Raw genomic sequence first — 6,340 nt, forward strand, 5'->3', positions numbered from 1 at the left:
GTGGCATCAGGTGAGTGCTGCCACGGGAAAACATGTGGCAACTTCCCGCATGGATGTTGCAATAGCACACTTTGTTGCCACAAATATTTTTTTGTGGTGATAACCTATTACCATGTGTCCAGTCGCAACGGCTGCCAACGAATGTCGTTTCGTGGCAATAGGTACTTATCGCCACGAAACAACATGTATTGCAACAAACGGTTTTGTTGCAATAGACCCGGATCCTTGTAGTGTTTGAAGTTCTTTTCAACTCATCAAGTTTTCCTTCTCTTTATACTGGAGTGCTGTCCAAATTATATCATTCTTATTCCTTCCTATCTTGTTTCAACCGGAGTGGTTACTTGTCCTTCCTTATCGCTGGAGCTCTTCATTCATGTCTTTGCAACCCTAAGGTTTTCCCAATGTTCCTTGTTCCTCTTCTCTAACAGAGTGTCTTCAACTTTGTTCATCTCCATTGTATTCTTTCTCAAAAACTTTTTAACCTCTCAAGGTTCATTGGTTTCACTCATTTTTACAAGAAGCAACTTAGTTTTACCTCTCCTCTTTCTTTTCTGCTTCCCTCCGGTGCCATCCTAGATCTCTGGACGAGATCCTCTTGTAGTGGTGGAGTGTTGTAACACCCCGGATGTAACTTTCCATATTTGTAACTCCGACTCTTGCCATTTTCGGCTACGTGATATGAGATTTCCTTCGTGGTTGGGGTTTTGTCTCCCATTTTGTATTTTGTTCATGTCATGCATTTCATATCATGTCATCATGTGCCTCGCATTTGCATATGTGTTCGTCTCATGCATCCGAGCATTTTCCCCCGTTGTCCGTTTCGCAATCCGACACTCCCAGACACACCCGGCGCACCACTCTTGTCTTCTTTCGTAAGTGGGAGAAAAACATTCTCGGAATGGGCCGAGATTTGTCAAGTGGCCTTGGTACATCACCGGTAGACCGCCTGTCAAATTTCGTTCCATTTGGAGGTCGTTTGATACCCCAACGGTTAACCGGGTAATCGCAAAAGGCTCTTTGGTGTTGCAGCCCAACACCCCTCCAAAACAGCCCAATAACCCATCTAAACCACCTCCATGTTCTCCGTCGTTGGATCATGATCGTTTGGGCAAAACCGCACCTCATTTGGACTCTCCTAGCTCCCTCTACCTATATAAACACCCCCTCCATTTTCGCGGATCAAACCCTAGATTCCCCCCCATCCCGAGCCAGACATGTCCGCCTCCGGACGCATCCGCGCCGATGGCCGGACCAACCGGAGGCCGCCACCTGTCTCCCACCGGCCTCTCTCTCCTCCCCTCCGTGCCAGGCCCGCCGGGCCCCATCCCGCCGCCGCCTCCCGCGCAGACCCGAGGCTACCTGCCGCAGCCCGTGCGTGCAGCCGACCGCGCCCGCTCACCGGAGCCTCGCTGCTCTCCGCCGTCTCGCCTCCCGCCGGCGAGCTCGGCCACCAGAGCGCCCGCCAGGGTCGTCGCCCGCGCCCTCCCGTCACCAGCGCACCCGTTGCCTCCTCCGTCGCCTTCCGATAGCGCCGCCGCCACCGGACCTCGGCCTCGCTGCCTCACGTCGCCGCTCCGGCCATCGGAGACCTACCGGAGCGCCGACTCCGCCACCACCTCGCTGCTGTCCTCCTCGATTCAGGTGGGATCGGGAGGAGTGGGCCATTGCGTCCGACCCGCATGGGCCAGCGCATTCCCGCGGCCCATCTCCTCCGGCCCGCCTCCTTCTGCTTCCTAGGCCAAGCCCACGTGGTGAGCCTCCGTCTAAATCCCGCCCGTGCGTTGTTTTATTATTTGACGCCCGGTCTTGTTTTCCCCTGAGATTCCACTAAGTCCCGGAGATCCCTGTAATTTTTATGCCATGTTCATGATGCTACATCTCCCTGACCGTGGCTCCAATTCATGCATATGATATGTCGAAATGTTCGTCTCGTGATGCTATTCATGTTAGTTCCATTTGGATGCATGTTACTGTCCATTTGGATGCCATTATGATCATTGCAAGAGTGCTATAAAATGTTAACTGTTGGTTCTTAACAGAACATGGAGATTTGTCATTTTTGTTGCATCTTGTGTGTGCATCCTATGAGCATGATTTCTACATGTTTTATGATCTCCATCATGACATCTTTACAGAGGTGCAGGTCTTGTATTTTTGGGAGCTATGTGGGGACTAGCACAAGCATGCAAAGTAGTCTCCGTAATGTTGCCGTTTTCAGGTACTTAGGACTTTGCTAAGTCCTTTTCCTGATGTTATTTTGATGCCATGTAAACTTGTTGCTACCATGAGATCCATGATTATTTTGAGATACTTAAGTAAGGATGTTTTGAACATATGGTTATTCTCTATCCATTCATGCCTCTGGTTGCAACTATGGAGTGCTCTAGATTATCATTACCATGCTCTACTGTTGCTAAATAATGTTCCTGGCAGATTGTTAACATGATAATCAATATTTCCATGGTTGTTGCTAGTGATGCATGTACCCTATGAACTTGCTCTTGCCATGTGTAGCATCTTGAACATGTCTTCTTGCTTGTGGTATGCTTGTGTTGTCATGTAATGCTTTGTGGTGAGTGACATGAGCTTGCAAAGTTGCTATCATGAATCTGTTTCTGCCATGTCCTGAATTTCACTAAGTCTGAATCATTTTATAAAACTTTCTATGTTTACATGGGTGCCATAAGGGAGTTTTGTTAAGTGCATTTAGGATAAGCATGACTTGCCTTTGTTTGCCATGATATATTCCCATAGCATGTTGTTTGCTTGCTCTAAACATTGCTTCCTGATGTTGTTTTTGACATGTTAGTATTTTCACAAAGTCTGAAGCTGATATCTTTTGCACTTTTGCCATGCTTGTTTGAACCTGTTCTAGTGTGATTTAGCCATAGCTCAGTGTTCATGTTTTGACAAGCATCTCTTATAAATCACTACCATATGCTTTTTTGCTATGTTGGTGTGCAATAGCTTAGTTTCTTGTTGCATTCTAAGTACTATCATGCTGTTAATCGTAGATTTGCATCATCCTTGTATTGCTTGTCATTTGCAAACCGTGCATCCGTTTCCGGTGATCCTTATATTGATTTCGACCAAAATCACCTCATCTTTCCAGCGGCATACTTGGTTTGCCAAGTTGTTGCCTTGATCATTCTTTTCCTTCCGGAGCACGCATATGCATTGCATATCATATCTTGCATATCATGCCATGTATTGCATCATGTTGCTTGTGCATTGCATCGTGATTGATTGTTGTTCCGTTGCTTGTGTTCTTGCTTTTGGTAGATTCGGGAGACGAGTACGTGAAGGAGGAACCTGTTGAGTACGCTAACGAGGATCAAGCTTTCGACAACTCTGAGAACATTGCAGGCAAGATGACCATACCCTCGAAATCACTTCTATCTTTGCTTGCTAGTTGTTCGCTCTATCGCTATGTCGCGCTACCTACCACTTGTTATATCATTCCTCCCATATTGCCATGTCAAGCCTCCAACCCACCTTCCTAACAAACCGTTGTTTGGCTATGTTACCGCTTTTGCTCAGCCCCTCTTATAGCGTTGTTAGTTGCAGGCGAAGTTGAAGTTTGTTCCATGTTGGAACATGGATATGTTGGGATATCACATTATCTCTTATTTTAATTAATGCATCTATATACTTGGTAAAGGGTGGAAGGCTCGGCCTTTTTCTTGGTGTTTTGTTCCACTCTTGCCGCCTTAGTTTCCATCATACTGGTATTATGTTCCTTGATTTTGCCTTCCTTACGCGGTTGGGGTTATGGGGCCCCCTTGACAGTTTGCTTTGAATAAAACTCCTCCAGCAAGGCCCAACCTTGGCTTTACCATTTGCCTACCTACCACCTATACCTTTCCCTTGGGTTCTGCAGACTCAAGGGTCACCTTTATTTTAAACCCCCCCGGGCCAGTGCTCGTCTGAGTGTTGGTCCAAACCGGGCAACCCGCAGGGCTACCTTAGGGAAACTTGAGGGCCGGTTTTACTCATAGCTTGTCCCATCCGGTGTGCCCTGAGAACAAGATACGTGTGACTCCTATCGGGATTTGTCGGCACATCGGGCAGCTTTGCTGGTCTTGTTTTACCATTGTCGAAATGTCTTGTAACCGGGATTCCGAGACTGATCGGGTCTTTCCAGGAGAAGGAATATCCTTCGTTGACCGTGAGAGCTTGTGATGGGCTAAGTTGAGACACCCCTGCAGGGTATAAACTTTTGAGAGCCGTGCCCACGGTTATGTGGTAGATGGGAATTTGTTAATATCTGGTTGTAGAGAACTTGACACTTGACTTAATTAAAATAAATCAACTGCGTGTGTAGCCGTGATGGTCTCTTTTCGACGGAGTCCGGGAAGTGAACACGACCTTGGATTATGTTTGAACGTAAGTAGTTTCAGGATCACTTCTTGATCACTTATAGCTTTTTGACCATTGCGTAGCTTCTCATCTTACTCTTATTTGCTTATGTTAGCCACCTGCACTGGTATCATCGGCACCTGCAGCTCCACCTCATTACCTTATCCTACACATAAGCTTAAATAGTCTTGATCTTGCGGGTGTGAGATTGTTGTGTCCTCGTGAATCACGGATACTTCCAAATAGTTGCAGGTGCCGATGATACCAGTGCAGGTGATGGACCAAACTCAAGTGAGAGTTCGATGAGGACCTTGTTCCTTACTATGTTTCGTTTCCTGATGATCAGTAGTGGAGCCCAGTTGGGACAATCAGGGATCTAGCATTTGGGGTTGTCTTCTTTTATTTTGGTTTCGTAGTCGGACCTTGATTGTACTCTGGATGATGTACATTTACTTGTTATTTGTGTGAAGTGGCGATTGTAACTCTTTATCCCTTTCTTATTCAGTACATGGGATTATGTGAAGATTACCCCTCTTGTGACAAAACCACCATGCGGTTATGCCTCTAAGTCATGCCTCGACACGTGGGAGATATAGCCGCATAGTGGGTGTGACAGGTATGAGAAGAATTCCCACGACTGGAAATGATTTGAGAGGATGGCATGAAGCTAGAACCACAAATCTCAAGAGAATGGACCAAGATTTAGGAAAAATTCTTCTTCGGTCTTCAAATGTTGAGAATGATGATGAGAACCACCATGACAATTGATGAGACACTCCGGAACAATGAAGAATAGAAATGTTGAACCAACAATGAAAAGAATTTGGAAGTGATCTTGGAAAAGGCATATGACTGATGGAATCCATTCTCACGTCACACTTTTGAAAAGAATTTTGGAATCGCTCCGGATAAATTAGAAGAGTCAGGTAAGATCCTTGTAAAAGACCTGTGGGTTAGGACCCACTCAAAAGAAAACACCGTTGAATGATTTTAAAAGAGAGATTGCACCAGTTGAATTAAATGGCTCGAATGAGATAACAACCTCAAAATAGATTGAATGGATTAAGAATGGAATCATGAATCTTTCGAGATATCTTCTACACTCCGGATATGAATAGAGGTGAATAAATAAGAGAGACTTGGATAAGAAATTGCCACATGGGAAAGCATGTGAAACAAAAGGAAGAGATATGATTAATACCGAAGCTTGAATTGACTCCACCGAGAAAACAAAAAAAGAAGAATGATGAACTTGAAACTCCTGACCATCTTCATGATAATCACCGGGTACGAACATTGATTTAAAAGAATGAAGAGACTTCACATGAATAAAATGGATAGTTGATTTGATATCTCTGAGTCTTTCAAGAAAAAGGGTGGGAGGGCGGGAAAACAAAGGCAACTTGGGGATGAATGAAACGAACAATGTTGGGAAAACTGACAGGTGATCTTGCGAAAGGGGAAAATGATAGGATCATCTTGACGAGAAGCGAACCGGTTGGAAAAGAATTTACATGACAATCTCGATAAACAAGAAGGATTAGTATCCACATAGAAATATGAGAACACCGTTTAGAAAAGGTATGGAATCCACATTTGACTTCGAAGCAACTCGAATACCAACTCAAAATAAAACAAGGGATTGGCTTGTAGAATAAGCCGAAACAAACATATGATAGAGATTTCATCCGAAGTTTTAGTGGTGGGGCCCGCACGGGCTCGATCGTACAGCACCATCATGTACAAGGCAGTGCACATGACATAAGAAGCGTCCCCGAGTCAGGATAGCCAAGGACTCCTTAAGACACAATGAGACCACTGTAAAACCAACCATGGACAAGCGGACCACTAGACGTCGAACCCCAATCTCATATCATGCATCTGTCGGAAAGATATCCAAGGTAATTACTTGAATTCCCACCTATGAACTCCTGAAACTTTCTGGTTATGCAATCTGGTGTTGGGGATACATGGAGGCACA

This window comes from Triticum urartu, chromosome 2A (genome assembly GCF_056163025.1).
Source record: "Triticum urartu cultivar PI428250 chromosome 2A, HENAU_Tu73, whole genome shotgun sequence".
Taxonomy (NCBI): domain Eukaryota; kingdom Viridiplantae; phylum Streptophyta; class Magnoliopsida; order Poales; family Poaceae; genus Triticum; species Triticum urartu.